Source organism: Trichosurus vulpecula, chromosome 6 (assembly GCF_011100635.1).
Source record: "Trichosurus vulpecula isolate mTriVul1 chromosome 6, mTriVul1.pri, whole genome shotgun sequence".
Taxonomy (NCBI): Eukaryota; Metazoa; Chordata; class Mammalia; order Diprotodontia; family Phalangeridae; genus Trichosurus; species Trichosurus vulpecula.
Window position 1 is genome coordinate 85,480,427 of NC_050578.1, and position 16,618 is coordinate 85,497,044.

Here is a 16,618-nt window from a genome sequence, read left to right on the forward strand (position 1 = left end):
TATACACATACACATATATACACACATACACACATGCACACACATGTGTATATAGGTATTCATACCTATACACACATACAGGCATGCATGTATACATATATATGCATATACATATACACATACACACATATACATATATTAAGTGCCTATTTCAAAAGGCAATTTGAGAATAGGAATCTTCCTAACACTTTTTGAAGCAAGAACAAATCCATTCAATTTCTAAAATATCCCTTTGGTCCCTAAGCATACTTTTTGCATTGTGATTGTCAAGCAGTTCCAGGGATTCTCTGTCTTCCTGAATTTGATTTACCTTAATAAATAAAAACAAAAACTGTTACTAGATTTGGAATTACAGAACAGAAAAATCACAGAATTTTAATGATGAAAAGCACCTTAGCAGTCATCCAGTCCAACCCACGCCTCCTAAAAAAGAATCCTCACTAAAATGCATCCACCAAAGAGTCATTCAGTATTTACTTGAAGGCCTATAGTGAAGGGGAACCCATTGGCTCCTGAGATAGCCCATTCCACTTTGGAATAGCGTTAATTATTAGGGAACTTTTCTGTATAGCAGACTTCAATTGGTATCTCAGTACCTTCTGTACATTGCTCCTAGTTTTGCCCTCTGAGGCCAAAAAAATCTAATCACTTTCACATGATGATGTACCTATAAAGTAATTAAGAACAGCTATTATATCATCTATGAGTCTTTTCTTCACTTGAAACACCCACAGTTCCTTCCATTGCTATGTCAAGATTTCAAGGTTATGTGCCATTCTTTCCCTGTATACTCTCCATCTTACTAATGGATTTCCTAAAATTTGATGCTCAGAAATGAATATAATAATCCATATGTGGTCTGAACAGGAAAGAATGCAGCAGGATTCCTCTTCCTCACTTGGAAATTTTTTATGGAGAGAATCAGCATGCCTCAAGTCATCTAAGTTTGCAATCTCAGAGTCGTCCTTAACACTTCAGCCTCCCTCACTCTTCATCTGCAATCAGTTTTGAAGGCCTGCCAATTTTACTTCCGGTTCATGTCTTTTAGCTGTTCCCTTCATTCCATTGATATAGCCATTACCCTTCTTTGGGTGATAAGTATTTCTCACCTTGACTTCTAATTAATCTCACTGCCTCAAGTAACTTCCTTCTACATCCATCCATCCTGTTGCTGAAGTGGTATTTCTAAAACATAGCTCTGAATATGTCACTCCCCTTCTCACTGGCTCTCTATTGCCTTTGTGACAAAATACAAATTTCTGTTTGGCATTTAAAACCCTTCACAATCTGGTTTCAGCCTCCTTTTCAGGATTATTGCATGTTGCATCTTTTCTCATACTCCATGTCCCAGATAAACTGAATCATTTGCTGCTCTCTGTACATGGCATTGCACATGCCACCCCCATGTCTTTGAACAGGCTTTACTCCCTTTCCTACTGAAGACTGCAAGGTACTTTCTCTTCACCTCCATCCATCTTGTAAAGTCCTTACTTTTTTTTAAGGGTCCACTGAATTGCTACTTCCTTCATGAGCCTTTCCCCTATTACCCTCAATGCTAGTGTCCTCTCTCCCATATCACTTTATAGATTTATTTTGAATTCATTTTTTATTTACACATATGTAAACTCCCAATGAAATATAAACTCTTTGAGGACAGTGTTGTTTTATTTTTGTCTGTATGTCCCCCTGTCTAACACAGTACCTGGCATACAGAAAGCACTTAATAAATGATTGTTTCTTATTGACCCAAGGCTATCAGTCTACTTAGGAGGCTACACCCAAGACTTTCTACTGGTTTTATCTTTTCACCCTATTTTTCTATGAGCAAAATGAAATGTTAATGAGTAATACAATAAAATAGAGATAATAGAGACAGATGGTAGACCATTCACTTGATCTAAGAAGAAGGTATATCATATGACCATACCAAGTTTCCTTTAAGCACTCTTACCAATACCCTTACTTATTCTCATAACTTTTTGTCAAAGTAGGAACCTCTATGGTGTTTGCCTATCAGCAGGGGCTTGCTTCTATGAATTTCCCACTTTTATATATCTTTTCCTGGATATTCCTCTTGTACCCCCTCCCACAGATCCCAGTTTCCCTATTTTTCTTATTATTTTGGCATCTCAAAATGTTTGCTCTTTAAACTATTTAGAAGTTCTGTTATATATTACTTTAAGGTTTGGGAAGAAAAGGTGTATTAGAATTATTTGAAAATTACTTTTTAAAAAAGAAACATCGCTCAGCCACAAAATTATGCAGACCTTTCAACTTGATGGAAAATAAGATAACAATTCATTTCAACAAACATGAATGAAATGCTTACTATGCAGTATATATATATATATATGTATATGTACACATGTATATATATATATATACACACACACACATACATATGTGTGTCTATTGATTTTCTATGTATCTATAATTTCCTCTGACAGAATGTAAGCCCTATGAAGGCAGGGATTGTTTTATTTTTGTCTTTGTATTCCCAATATCTAGCACAGTGTCTGACATTTCATAGGCACCTAATAATGCTAAGGCCTTTGTGTACAGTATTCTTTGAAACTTACATCATCCTTTTGAAGGAGTTGTTATCATTATCCCTATTTTACACAGGAAGATACTGAAGCAGAGACAGGGTGATTTTTTCCCAAAATGACACTGCTAGTAGGTGTATGAAGCAAGAATGAAACCTAAGTCTTCATGGCTCCAATTCTAGCTTTCTAAATAACATTCAATGCTGCCTCTCCATGGCAGTGAAATTTCATTATTTAAGATTACCCTTGATGTTGTGTGTTCATTACTTTTAGTGTTTTGTTGTTGTTGTTCAGTTGTGTCTGTCTCTTCATGACTCACTCCATTTGGGATTTTCTTGGCAAAGACAATGGAGGGGTTTGCCATCTTTTCCCAGCTTATTCTACAGGTGAGGAAACTGTGGCAAACAGGGTTAAGCCCAGGGTCACGCAGCTAGTAAGTGTCTGAGCCTGGATTTGAACTCAAGAAGAGTCTTCCTGATTCCAAACCCAACACTCTATCTACTGCACCACCTAGCTGCCCACTTTTACTATGATTACTTATAACTAGAAAGTTTTATGCAGTTACAGATAGGTACATCATTATCATTATCACTAGTACACAGGACTTCCTCACTAAATTATCAATTTATTTTTTTAAATCTCGGTCTTCTTTATACCTATAAAGATTAATAAATAATTCAGATTGTTTTTAAAGAAAAGATAACCTTACTGAAAATGATAAAGCTATTGGATAGTTGAAAAGGAGCTAGATTTGAAGTAAACACATTTTAGTCCAACTGTTTTTTTTTTTTTTTGCTACTTACTAGCTTCGTGACATTTAGCATATAAGATGCTTAACTGAACTTGGCCTTAGTTTCCTTGTCTGTAAAATAATAGCAATATGATTAAAAGCTGACACATATAGTGCTGTAAGGTTTACAAAGTGCTTTAAATATATTGCCTTGTTTGATTCTCACACCTCTGACATTAATGGTTGTATTAGCTTCCTCATGAAACTGTTGTGAGATTTAAATGAGATCCTGTCTATAAAATTCTCTATAATTGAGCCCTAGGCCACATAATGAGAAGACAGGACTCACTGGAAAAGACCCTGATGCTGGGAAAGATAGAAGGCAAAAGGAAAAAGGGACAGCAGAGCACAAGATGGATAGATAGTGTCATAGAAACAACTAATATAAACTTGGACAGACTTCAAGAGATGGTGGAGTATAGAAGGTCCTGGAGTGAAGGGCCTGGTCAGTGGGTCTTGAAGAGTCAGAAATGACTGAACAACAAATTATGAAAAAGAGAAGAGGGTTAATACATCAAAAAAACCCTGAACATTAAATTTAGGTCTATGAAAGGCAGGGTTAGCACAAGGGTATCTAATAAGTATTTGCCTCTGTTTTCACATACTTACTATCTGATCTGTTTCTGGCAGAACCCCACCTTGGTCTGAGAGACCATGCTGGGAGGCTGCATCTGGCTCTATAGAACAATAACTTGCTAAGGTCCAACAAAGTATCACTGGCTAGAATTTGATTTTTTATTTGAATCAATAAGAATTTTAACAATGGATGTTAGGGGATTGGATTCTGTGAAGGGATGATAGGATCTTAAACCTCTGTCTGCGAATGTGTATTTGCACATATAATATTTGTACATAGATAACCAAAGTGACCATGTGATCCTCAGGTACCAAGGTTATTTAGTCGTCTCAACATCGATATCTTTCCTGCCCAAAGTTCAAAGCATTTTCTCTCCTCTCCCCTCCAAAGAGAGTGGCTGGCTCTCTGCTCCTCCCTCTCCAGTTGAACTTAGGTGGCATCTTTCACCAAAAAGGCCATTAAAACCCAAGATCTTAGCCCTTAGGCATCTGAATTGGGTCCTGGTGATTTTAACCTGATAAGTAGAGATCCCTTTCGTTTGAGAGGAAAGGAGAAGAACTCTCCTAATGCATAATGTCCATGTAGACTGCCTAATGTCCATGCAGAGAGCAAAATGACCTATTCGCCCTTTCCGTGCTAGCCTCCCCCACTTAACAGCAGCTATTGTGTTCATGTGTTGAGGCAGCACCTCGAAACCGTTAAACTTTCTCTCGGAGGTGAAAGACCTCGTGTGCAGGTCTTCCTGTATCAGTTAGTGGAACTGAGCTACTGACTGCTGTAGTATGGCATTTGGGATTTGAGAAGGAGGCAGTAAAACTTTGCCCCTGCTTTGGGCTGCAGCCTCCTCCAAGCATCGGAACTTCAGGACTCTCGAAACGTTCTAAAGGGTGCCCTTGTCCCAGGGCACAGCCAGCGGGCGAGATCCCAGTTTCCTTCTCCTAGTTCCTCCCCACCCTGTCCTTGACTCAAGGTATGCATGTTATATGCTATGTCTGTCTGTCTGTCTCCGAGCTGCTGCCCCTGCCGCCTAGGCTCTCCCTGTCTGAGTGAACGCTGGATTATTCCAGTCTCTGAGCATGGCAGATTTCCACTGGATGACATCATGGGAGCAGAGTGAGTGCCGGCACTGAGAGGGGGGACGCGGGGAGGGGAGGGGGCAGGGGGAGGGGAAAGGGATTGGGGGTGGGGGAGCAGAGTCAGAGCCCGGCTGCCTGCCACCCGGCGGCACATCCGCGAGCTCTTGGAGGAGCGCTCTCTTCTCCAGTAGCTGACAAAAGGATGGGAGGATGCCAGAGCCCCGGGATACGAGCACCGCGCAGAATTGCGGGCGTCTGAGCGACTTCACCCTCCGCTGGTGAGTGACTATGAAGGGAATTGATTCTGGGAGCCCGGCCAGTGCCCGCGCACCTGCGTCGGCTCCCGGTCCTGTTGACCGGGGCTTTCTCGTGGCTCCGCACTCCCTCTAGGGAGCTGTCAGCAACCCAGGGTGAGAGCAGTCGAGCCCTTTGCCCAGTTGCTCCATGGGCGGGCGGACTGGTGGGCAGGCGGTTCTACCTGCGCTGTGCGGTGTCCGCTGGCTCCTGGGTGGACAGAGGCGACTGTGATCGCTGTCCAGGAGCTGGAATTCAGAGGATGGATTCTTACTGAGTCAGGAGCCTGAGGGGAAGAAGAGTTAAAGCTCATTGCTTCCCTCCCCTTCTGAGCGCTGTTTGTAGTGGGTCCCTCCAGGCACCGCGCGCTGTTTACAGGACCGTAGTACTAGTCAAAGATCCACACCCCTCCCAAGGTGGCGAAGAGCCCATAGCCTTTGCCTCACCCTGCCGTCCGTAGTCCTGGGTCCTGCACTGCCAGGGTGAAAGGGATTGGTTTTTAGAGGAAGGTTTGCGCCAAGAGTCACTCGGGAAGCAAGGTGGGTCTTCGGTTCAGCCACTGACCCCCCACATTCAACCTTTATTCTAGACCCCCACCCCCACCCCCACTCCCCGCCTTTCCGGCTTGCAAGTGTCTACAGTTTGCAGCATTTAGCTGGGGGAAACCGAGCCCACTAGGCGTCTCAGAGCTGGAGCTAGCTGTCGCTCCGACGCCCATGGGTTAATGTCGCAGTGACAAAGGGTCCTGGGCAAGCCCAGTTCACCCACGGGGCTCAAGAGGCCAGTAGAGGCAGAGAAAAAGAGATGCTCAAGTTCTACCCCCAAGTGGTGAGACTGAGCGAACTTCGGAAGAGCCTTTGGTTTGCTTCCTTCCATTCTTGTTCTTAATGGACAGGTCTTAGGGACTTGTTGGGGCAGGTGTCACTGTCAAAGGAAAGCTTTGAACACAGGGGAAAGCTTTTTTTCTTTGTAACTCGTTTGCTGCTTTGGAAATGCAAGGAAGACTGGCGGGCTTTCTTTGCCTGCAAGTGTATTCTCCCAATGTTATTGCTCTTGCGGGCATGAGGGGTGGGGAATGGGCAGGTGTGGTCTGAAATTGTTCTTGCAAGGGTGTGGAATAAACATACTTGGTATATACTGCAGTCCTTTTGGGTTGTGGTTGATTGGAGCATGAGGACCCCGGTCCCCTCTCCCCAAAGTTCCTGATCATTGCCTTTTAGTGTTTGGCAGCTTTATGGGTGAGATGCTGAGTTTTAGATGACAAGGAGGAGGGGCTACCTGTTTGACACCTAGCAATTTATCTCTACCTAAATTCTTTTCCCAAAAGTAACGTATTGTGAAAAGACTGGAGTACCGGGAAGGACGTTTCTGTTTGAATGTTAGAACCATTGGATATTCACATACATTTTTTCAAGTCTTTCATTCAATATAATTTTGAACACATTTGAAAGCTGCTTTAAGGGCCACTCTCATATGCGTCTGAGTTTACTATGATGAATTGCATTTGAATGCTGAGGAGCTTCCTTTTAATAGAAGTGCATTATTTCAGAATCCAAAATGAACTGGATAATAATGGAAGAATGTCTGGAGCATAAGATAACACCAGTAGCTCTTTATGATTAAAACAAACACTTCTTTTTCTTCTTCCCAATGAGTTTTTTAGTTTCTATCTGGTGAGGTTTTTTCCCCCCAAGATGGGGGTGGACTTGAAAGACCTGGTTGTCATAGGTACACTTGTTCTTTGTCAATCACTAGTTCCCTTCTAAAGTTTTGGTTTTCTTCTCGATAAAGGTTGAAATGGCAATACCAGGAGAATGGGGGATGGGAAGAAAGTTGAGAGAGAATGGATAGGATTCTAGGGAAAAGTGTTAGTTTCAGTGTAATGAGGAATGGAGTAGAATGCTAAATATGTCCCTTCCCCCCTTTTTTGGTAAGGAGATTGAGTGGGACATCAAAGAGCTTTTGACCAGCTGGTTGACCAGAGCTCTAAAAATCACTTTGTCATCCTTGGCATTCTGTTTGTGAATGGCATAATTACATTTTAAAATAAGTTACATGTCAGCCAGTACTGACTTTGGACATGATTCAGAGACATTAAAAATCTCTCTCTCTCTCTCTCTCTCTCTCTCTCTCTCTCTCTTCCTTCCTTCCTTTTTTTGTCCTCTGAACACAGTGGTTTTAAGTTTTCAATGCTATTTTTTCTTCTTTAAATTCTCTTATTTAGCGTACTTAGGTTGCTTTTCCCTCCCTTTCCCAAATTCTCCGGTTTTCCCTGCTTTTCAGTGGATTCATTGTGGTTGAGGATGTAGTAAAGCCTGACCTGCCTAGCTTCAGACTGAGGTAAGGAAACCTGTTGCAGTCCTTGGCTGTTTTCCTGGAGTCCTTGTAATAATGAATGATTTTTGTGTGCCTGGTGCCTTGGAATATGCAGCATGATAAAGGAGCTTGTGTGAAGAAGCTTACCTAGCAGGAAACTGTATCTTGTAATTCTTATCAACCCTTGCTGACAGGCAGGCTGTGCTGTGGTATTTGGTTAAGCAATTTTGAGCAAACGAGCTACCTTTAGCAGTAAAATGCTTGCAATTTGTTTCACTGAAAAAAAGATACACACAACAAAAAGATGGGGTAAGCCATAGGCAAAACCTGAAAGGCTATATCTTTGTTTTAAAGTAACATTCAATCAAAAAGGTTTAAAGGTGACTTGATAACCTATTAGAGTTCACCAGAGGGAGAGATTATTTGCAAAGAGGTTGATCAGGGAAGACTTCAGGAAGTAGAAAGACATTCGAGCTGAGTCAAGAAGGTTAAGCAAGATTTTGAAGACATATGTGAGGTCTAAGGGCTAATATTATAAGTTAAGGAAACATTATTTCTCTGTGATTGAGATCTTGAGAAACTTATTCCACTTCTCTGAGACTCACTTTCCTATCCCTAAAATGAATGAATTAGATTAGACCGTTGCAAAAGTCCCTTCAAGCTCTAAGTCGAATGAACCTGTCTTCCCAGCAGGTGGATGGGGGTGGAGGGTGGAAAAGCATTCTCAGAAAGCTTGGTAAATAATCATACATTAATTACTGTTAACACAGTTAGCTTGGCTTTAAAATGATACTTTAAAACACATAAGGTCTTTGAAGACCAGAATTAGATTTCTGCAGTGTCCTTTAAGATGCCTCATATGGACGCTGCTTTAGTCATTTTTTGGTGCATAATAAATAGCAGATGACGAGTATGAGGAAGAAGTTACATTTTCAAATCCAAAGTCACAAAACATTCCCTGGGGCTGGAAGGAGTAAATACTTCAAGGTCAAAAATGAGGTGCACTCCACCAGAATGGTAATTGGTGTGTTTCCAAGAAAGGGCCATGTATCAGGAATGAGAATGAGAATATATATCTATCATCTGTTAACATCTTCCCTTCATTGTTTTATGGGTTGGGCTGAATTGACCTTTTGGATCCCATGGATACAGTATCATCTCCATTTTCCAGATCTTGTACTGAAATATGAACTCATGCTTGGCTGTGATCTTTTGAGTTTTATTTTTTCTTGGGACAGTTGAGATTCTTGTTTCATTGTGCCTCATGGAAAACCCCAGTTCCTTATACTTGTCAGACACAAATGCAAATTTAATCATAGAAGGAGATATTTCTGTGTTTGGGCTTTTGAATAGCCTTTGAAATGGAAACAAGTGAGTAAATCAAGTTCCTTAAAAATTAAGTGATAGGTGCTAAGGATATAAATATAAAACAAAATAGTCCCTTCTCTCAATGAATTCATGTTGTACTGGGGGTAGGGATGAAGGAACTAGGAGGAAGCAGTTTGAAACAGTAAGGCAAAAAACACAACATCAACAATAATCGTGAATATACGTATGTAGTTCTGTATCGCAAAGTATGAGAGACTTTCCACAAAGAAGGCAAAAGAAGTATGACATTTATTCAGACACCAGAAAATCATATCCCATAACCAAATGTTCAGCTCCCACAGCCAGTCAGCCTGCTTTACCACAACAGAAAGGAACTTAAAACACCATATCACAATATGGAAACTCGCCATCCCAAAACCTCTCTGACCCCCTGCTGGGGTCCTCCCCAAAACAAACTCACAGTATACCTAAGTCAGCCTGTTCGGTTCTAACAATCATGAGGGCAGCCAATAGCAGCCACCAGCAGTCATAAAATCTCTCTCTCTCTCTCTCTCTCTGTCTCTCTTAGCATTTTCTGTGTCATAACTTCCTTTTCCTCTCAGGAAGCTTCTCCCACCACATATGTCTTAGGCTTCCTATGATATAAGCAGGTCACATTATTCTGTATATACTTCTGTTTATTAGATCTTTCTCTGGATGTGGACAGTGTCTTTCTTCATATATCCTTCATTTTTCATTTGTACATTTATAAAAGTCAATGACTTAGTCATTCAGCCATTCTTAAAACAATATTGATGTTACCATATACGATGTTCTCCTGGTTCTGATCACCTTGCTCTCCAGTATTCCGTACAAATCTTTCCATGACTTTCTAAGATCACTGAACTCATCATTTCTTATAGCACAGTAGCATTCCATCATAACCACACACCACAACTTATCTAGCCATTCCCCAATTGATGAGGATCCTTGCAATTTCCAGTTCTTTGCCACTACAAAGAGAGCTGCTATAAACAACCCATTTCACATTCAAAGTTATAATTACTATTTGTGAATTTCCCTCCATCATATTTTACTTTCTATTCTTTTTCTCGGCTTTTCTTTTTACCCTTTCTCTGTTATCTTATCTTCACCCCCACCATCCCCATTCTACCCACCCCTCCAAGAGTACCCCTCATTCTCTCCCCCACCCTTCCAATTCTGATCCACACATTCCTCCAAAATGCTCTTTCCCATTCTCTTCCCCACCCTCTCAAATCTTAATCCCCAGAGTCCTCTAAAAGTCCCTCTTTAAAAATTTCTCTCTTTAACAAATCCTACGGGACTTATTAAAGTTGAACCATTTAATTCCTACATGGAAAGGTGATATTAATAACTCATGAGACCTTTCTCAGTGTTAGGGTAATCGGAGGGCACAGGGTGAGTTGAATATGAAGGGATGATATCTAAAAATAAAATTAAGGGCTTAGAGAGAGTAATATACTAGGAGGAGAAAAGAAGAGGTAGAATGGGGTAAATTGCCTCACCTAAAAGAAGCAAGAAAAAGCTTTTACAGTGGAGAGGAAGAGGGGAAAGGTGAGAGGGAATGAGTGAACCTAATTCTCATTGGATTTGGCTTAAGGAGGGAATAAAATACATACTCGATTGGTTATGGTAGTCTATCTTACCATACAGGAAAGTAGGGGGGAAAGGGATAAGAGAAATGGGGATGATAGAAGGGAGGGCAGATTGGGGGATGGGGTAATCAGAAGTAAAACCTTTTGAGGGACAGGGTCAAAAGGGAGAATAGAATAAATTGGGAGTGGGATAGATGGAGGGAAACATGTTAGTCTTTTACAACATGACTATTATAGAAGTGTTTTGCATGACTACACATGTAAAATCTATATCAAATTGTTTGACTTCTCAATGAGGTATGTGAGCAGGGAGGAAGGGAGATAATTTGGAACTCAGAGTTTTAAAAACTAATGTTAAAAATTATTTTTACATGCAACTGGGAAATAAAATATGCAAGCAATGGGGTATAGAAATCTACCATGCGCTACAGAAAAATAGAAGGGGAGGAGGATAAGAGAAGGGGGAGATAATAGAAGGTAGGGCAGAAATGGGGGAAGGAGTAATCAGAATGCATGCTGTCTTGGAGTGGGATGAGGAGAGAAATGGGGAGAAAATTTGAAAATCAAAATCTTGTTGAAGTAAATGTTTAAAACTAAAAATTAATTTAAAAAGTTCTCTTTTTAAAAATTAATTTTATTGCTATATTTTCTTTTAAAATCATTTGTATGTCCCAGGATGACCCTTCCAGAGAGGCATCTTTTATACCAAAGAACAACAACAACACAAAGTTAATGGTTAAACAAAACCAAAGTGTTGGTAAAGTCAGGCAGCCACATACATTTTAGTTACTTGCTCATCACAATTTTAAATCACTTCGCAGAGTGGTTGGACAAGTTCTCATCTTTACCATTGGTGAATACTAATTGCTTATCTCTCCCTTACTTCCCAATTGACTATTCTTAACAATTATTTCCTTTGTCAGTTATTTGAGTGTGAGGTAAAATTGAAGAGTTGAGTTTGCATTTATCTTAAGAGTGATTTTGGAGTTATCTTTCATATGATTTTTAGTAGCTTGCTTTTCTTCTCTTGAGCACTTGTCTTTTGAGCACTTATCTATTAGAGAATGATTTTTGGGCTTCTATATTTCTCTCAGTTGGATATCTTGATATGAAAACATTGTCAGATATATTTGATATATAAGGATTCATATGCCCTCCCTTCCCCATTTGACCATTTCCTTTTTCTATCCCAGGTACATTAATTTTATTCACACAAAAGCTTTTCAATCTTGTGTAATCCGAATTAACCATTTTATCTTTTGTAATTATCTCTCTTCTTTATGGTCAAGAGTCCATCTCCTAACCATAATTGTAAAAAGTAACTAATCTGGTTTTCTTCTGTGACTTTTAATAATCAAGTTTTGTATTCATTTTGAGCATATTATGGCATATGGTATAACATGTTGATCTAAACTTACTTTCTGTCACACTGCTCTCTAGTTTTCTCAACAATAGGGATTTCTGTTCTTGGTAATTTGTGTTTTCAAGTCTGTCATGCACTTGGTTATTGAATTCAGTTTTTTCTGTGTTTATTTCAAATTTAAAACATAATTAATTTAAAAAGAGGTTTTTAAGACAGTTTACAAAGTTAAACATGTAAATAATTTCCCCACCCCCCAAAAAATTCAACCACTTCAAAAGAGTAAGGAAGTAGAAATAGCCAGGCACCCAGGCACCAGTAACCCAGTTAATTACTGTAGTTAGGCACTGAATTTATCTTTTAACTTCCTGGTTTCTAAGGGAAAAGGGAAAGATGGATAATAATGAAATTACTTTGAAGTTTAAATATCTTAATTTCTCTTTATAAGGCAAGAGAGAGCAGTCAGATGATAGTTGAAAATATTTAGAGAACAAAGGCCATAAAAAGCCAGTCCATGGAGTCACTACTTAAATAGAGCCAGATTATCTCGCAGACCATATTACTTCCTCCTCAACATACTTTTGCAAGGTTTGTGAATTTTTCCATAGTACTAGTTAATCACTTACTCATTTAGCATATCACATTGCTATAGTTGAATGAGCATTGAGGTAGGAATGATGAAACTTGAATTCTAGTACAGGCTTTATCCCAACTTAGGTAGAAGACCTTAGCCAAGACTTAACTTTTCTGGGCCTCAGTTTTCTGCTCTATAAAACAGGAATAAGCATACCTACTCCATTTTGCAGAAGCACAGTAAGGATTTGATGACATAAAAACATGAGGGTACTTTAGAAAACTCTATGATGTGCTATATGAAGGTGATGTATTGTAAACTAAATAATTCCCTGAAGAAAGATCCATCAGTTACCAACTTACCATTTGGAAAATTGTTCAGTGTTCTTAATTACCCAACACTTGTTCTTCAAAGAAAGTCCCATCTTTCTGATGCTGATATTCTTTCACCAGTCCTGTGTCAGAACCGTGAAATACCATAGTAAGCAAAGATTTAAAATAGCAGATTACTCAGAGAGCAATGATGTGAAGGGGGTGTCAAGGAAAGGGAAAGGTGGCACAGGTGATTTGAACCAGTATTTGATGAGATGAGATAGGGCAGTCATGTAGTGAGAATACAGGATATCAGATAAACAGCCTATTTGTTCCATTGGTAACTATGTGATATTAAGAGACATGGAGAAAACTTCAGTGCATTACATGAAATATCAAGAGGATTACATGGATACATGTAACATAGGATAGGACTAATGGATGGATTGCAATCTGCACCACTGGAAGGAAGATCCACATTGATGAGGTCTGTAGTCATTGAAGTATTGAAGTGATTTTAAACTCAAGAAGTACCTGGCTTACTACTACTCCTTTACTCTTCTATGCAATGTGTACACTTTTTAGTGTGAAATTCTAGACAATTTTAATAACCTTGTGAGGTCAGTTGTAGCATTTCCTTTTCACCAATTAAAGAGTAGCTGTATGCAGGTCCAAGGTCTTCTTTTATTGGTGGAGCTAGTCTAATACCAGCTCCTATGCACACAGGCAATACCATTTAACTTTAGACCTATTTGATTTTCAGTAAGTATTGCTAGCTGTGTGGAAAAGTCAGATTCCTCTAAGTCAGCACAGTGTGTATTACTTGATTTTGAGGGAGGCTTCACCTGTTTTCTCTCTGCAATATAATTTGGCAATGGTGCAAGACAAATGCTTAAAATAGTCAACTAAACTCAGGCTCCTGTTTTCTTATCTCTTTTTCTTACCTCAGGCTTACTTCTTTTTTAAATTAGGAGTAAAGCTTCACAGAATACATAAAATAGCCTGACTGTATTTTTAAAAACTGACAAAACCCCTTTTCATCTGCTAAAATTTTGTTAAAATCAAATTATATGGCTACAATCTTGCATCGGCCTCTTCTTTTCTAAACACTCACAGTAGTCCTTGACTGAATTTAGCTCTGAGCATTCCAATGGCTAGCTAAGGCAAAAAAGATAAACATGAATGAGATAGAAATAACTAGTAATTCCCAGTCTAGATTCCTTATGGTCATGTGGGAACAATTGGCCATTGTTACCCAATTGAGAACATCTTAAAGAGGAATGTTTGACCTAAAGACATACCCCACCAAAGGGATCCTATCTTCTGATGTTGGGAGATAATTCTCCATATTCTACAATTTACTATAGGAGCAACACTTTATAAATAGTGGTTAAGCATAGTTGAAATTCTACTGTTTATAGAATCATAGACTAATTGGGCTAAAAAGTATCTTACAGACCTAATGCAGGAGTCCTTAACTTTCATGTGTCTTAACTTTCATGACAGTCTAGTGAAATATATGGACCCCTTCTCAAACCTCTTAATGTTTTTTTATTAAGATTTTTTATTTTTAGTTTATAACACTCTGTTCCGCATGATCGTAAGTTCCAGATTTTCTTCCCCCTCTCCCCCACCTCCCTCCCCAAGACAGCATGGAATCTGATATATCTTCTACATATAACTTCATATTGAACTTTTTTACACAATAGTCAAGTTGTAGAGAAGAATTATTACCAATGGAATGAATCATGAGAAAGGAGAAACAAAACCAAAAAAAAAAACCCAAAAACAAAAACAAAAGAGAGAAAAAGAAACAAAAGGAAAAAAAAAAGGAGAGCAAACCTTTTGCCGCAATCTGCATTCAGTCTCCTTAGTTCTTTCTCTGGATGTAGATATCTCTCTCCTTCATGAGTCCTTTGGAGTTGTCTTTGAACCTTGTATTGCGGAGAAGAGTTAAGTCTGCATAAAATACAATATATAGCATTACAAAGGAAAGAACTACATGGAAATGTGGTTATCAAAATCTTTAAAGAACAAGTTCATGAATACTAAGTTAAGATATCCCAGAAGTAGTCCAATCAACTTATTTTAAAGATGTGGAAGCTGAGGCCCAGAGAAATTAAAATAAATTAAGCAAGATCACATGACCTCACTCAAACATGAGACTAGAGCCCAAGACTTGTTGTTTGCTTGGTATTGTTTTTACTACAACCTTACTTCTTTCCTTCAGATACTTATTGTCCAGGTATTTTTCAGTAGTGTCCAATTCTTTGTGACAATTTGGGTTTGTTTGTTTTTTGGCAAAGATACTGGACTGGTTTGCCCTTTCCTTTCTTGAGTCCATTTTACAGATGAGGAAACTGAGGCAAACAGGGTTAAGTGACTTGTCTAGGATTATACAACTAGTAAGTTTCTGAGACCGGATTTGAACTCAGGGAGATGAGTCTTCCTGACTCCAGACCCAGTGTATCACCTAGCAGCCCCTTCAGGCACATTACAGGTGAAATAGGCATTTGTTGATTGCCCCAGGAATCTAATCAATAGCCCTAATATTAATTCTGTGGGAGAATGTTCTTTGAGTTCTAAACAAGTGACAACAAATTACATTTGGAACACAATCCATTTCTAAGTTGGGAACTTTGCGTACAAGGCTCTATGGTCCCCAGTGCCATATAGTGTGATACTTACGCAGTTGCATTAAGCTATTCTTAATTCTTAACTTAGAGTGACTTGTTAGGGACTGGAATAAATCCATCTCATTATTTGGAAGCATACTATAGTGAGGAATGTCATTATTCTCATCAGTTAGATTTGAGGAACAAAAGGAGACTTAAGAACGTAGCTTCGAAATTCATCAGTCGAAAATGAGAAATAGAATAAGCAGACAGAAAGGAGATGCTCTTTTTGAAGGCCTTCTGGTTAGAAGTACATTAATTTTTTTCAGATCATTGGAATATAACCATCCATTAAATCACTGTAGACTTCAAAGGGTGAGCAATTCAACCCAAAGAATGAAAGGGGATTACAGTTTCTAAAATAGGGAGAAGGGAACAATGGTAGAAAACTGTTAGAAAATTCTAGAGCATTTAAAAGATCCTTAAAAAGGATATCAAATATTTAAAACACTAAATATTAAGATATATTTGAAAATCTATGAGAAATCAATGAAAGGGACTTTTAGTCTCCTTATTGTATGCTCAAATCAAAAAAGAACCAAGGCTCTTTCACAGCTGTGCAGATGAGCTTTCTCAGTTGCTGTGCTCTAAAAAGTAAATGACTCTGTGGCCAACGTAGTGATGAGACATTCTGAACTTAGTTGGTAGGATCCTCTGAGGAAGGAAAGTGAATGATTGTTTATTAGGTGCCTACATTGTGCCTGGCACTATACTAACTGCTTTATAAATATCTCAATTCATCCTCACTACAGCCCTAGCAGGTAGGTGCTATTATTATCCCAATTTCACAGATGAGGAAAGTGAAGCAAAACAGAGGCTAAGTGACTTGCCTAGGTTCATACAGCTAGCAGGTTTCTGAGGCTGGGTTTGAACTTACCTTCTTGATTCCATGTTTAGCATTTTATGTAGGATGCCACCCAGCTGCTTCAGATAAGCAGACATCCTGGGTCTTCATCATTAGGTTTCTCCAGCTTGTTAGGAACTTGTAATGCTTGCACTCCACTGACATAATTTTAGGAACACAGATTCAGTGCTAGGAGGGACCTTTAGAGTCATCCAACCTAATTCCTTTATTTTATAGGTAAGGAAAGAGAATTTAAAGTGATACACTCAAGTATGCATAGGTAATAAGCACTTGAGTGTGAACTAAAACC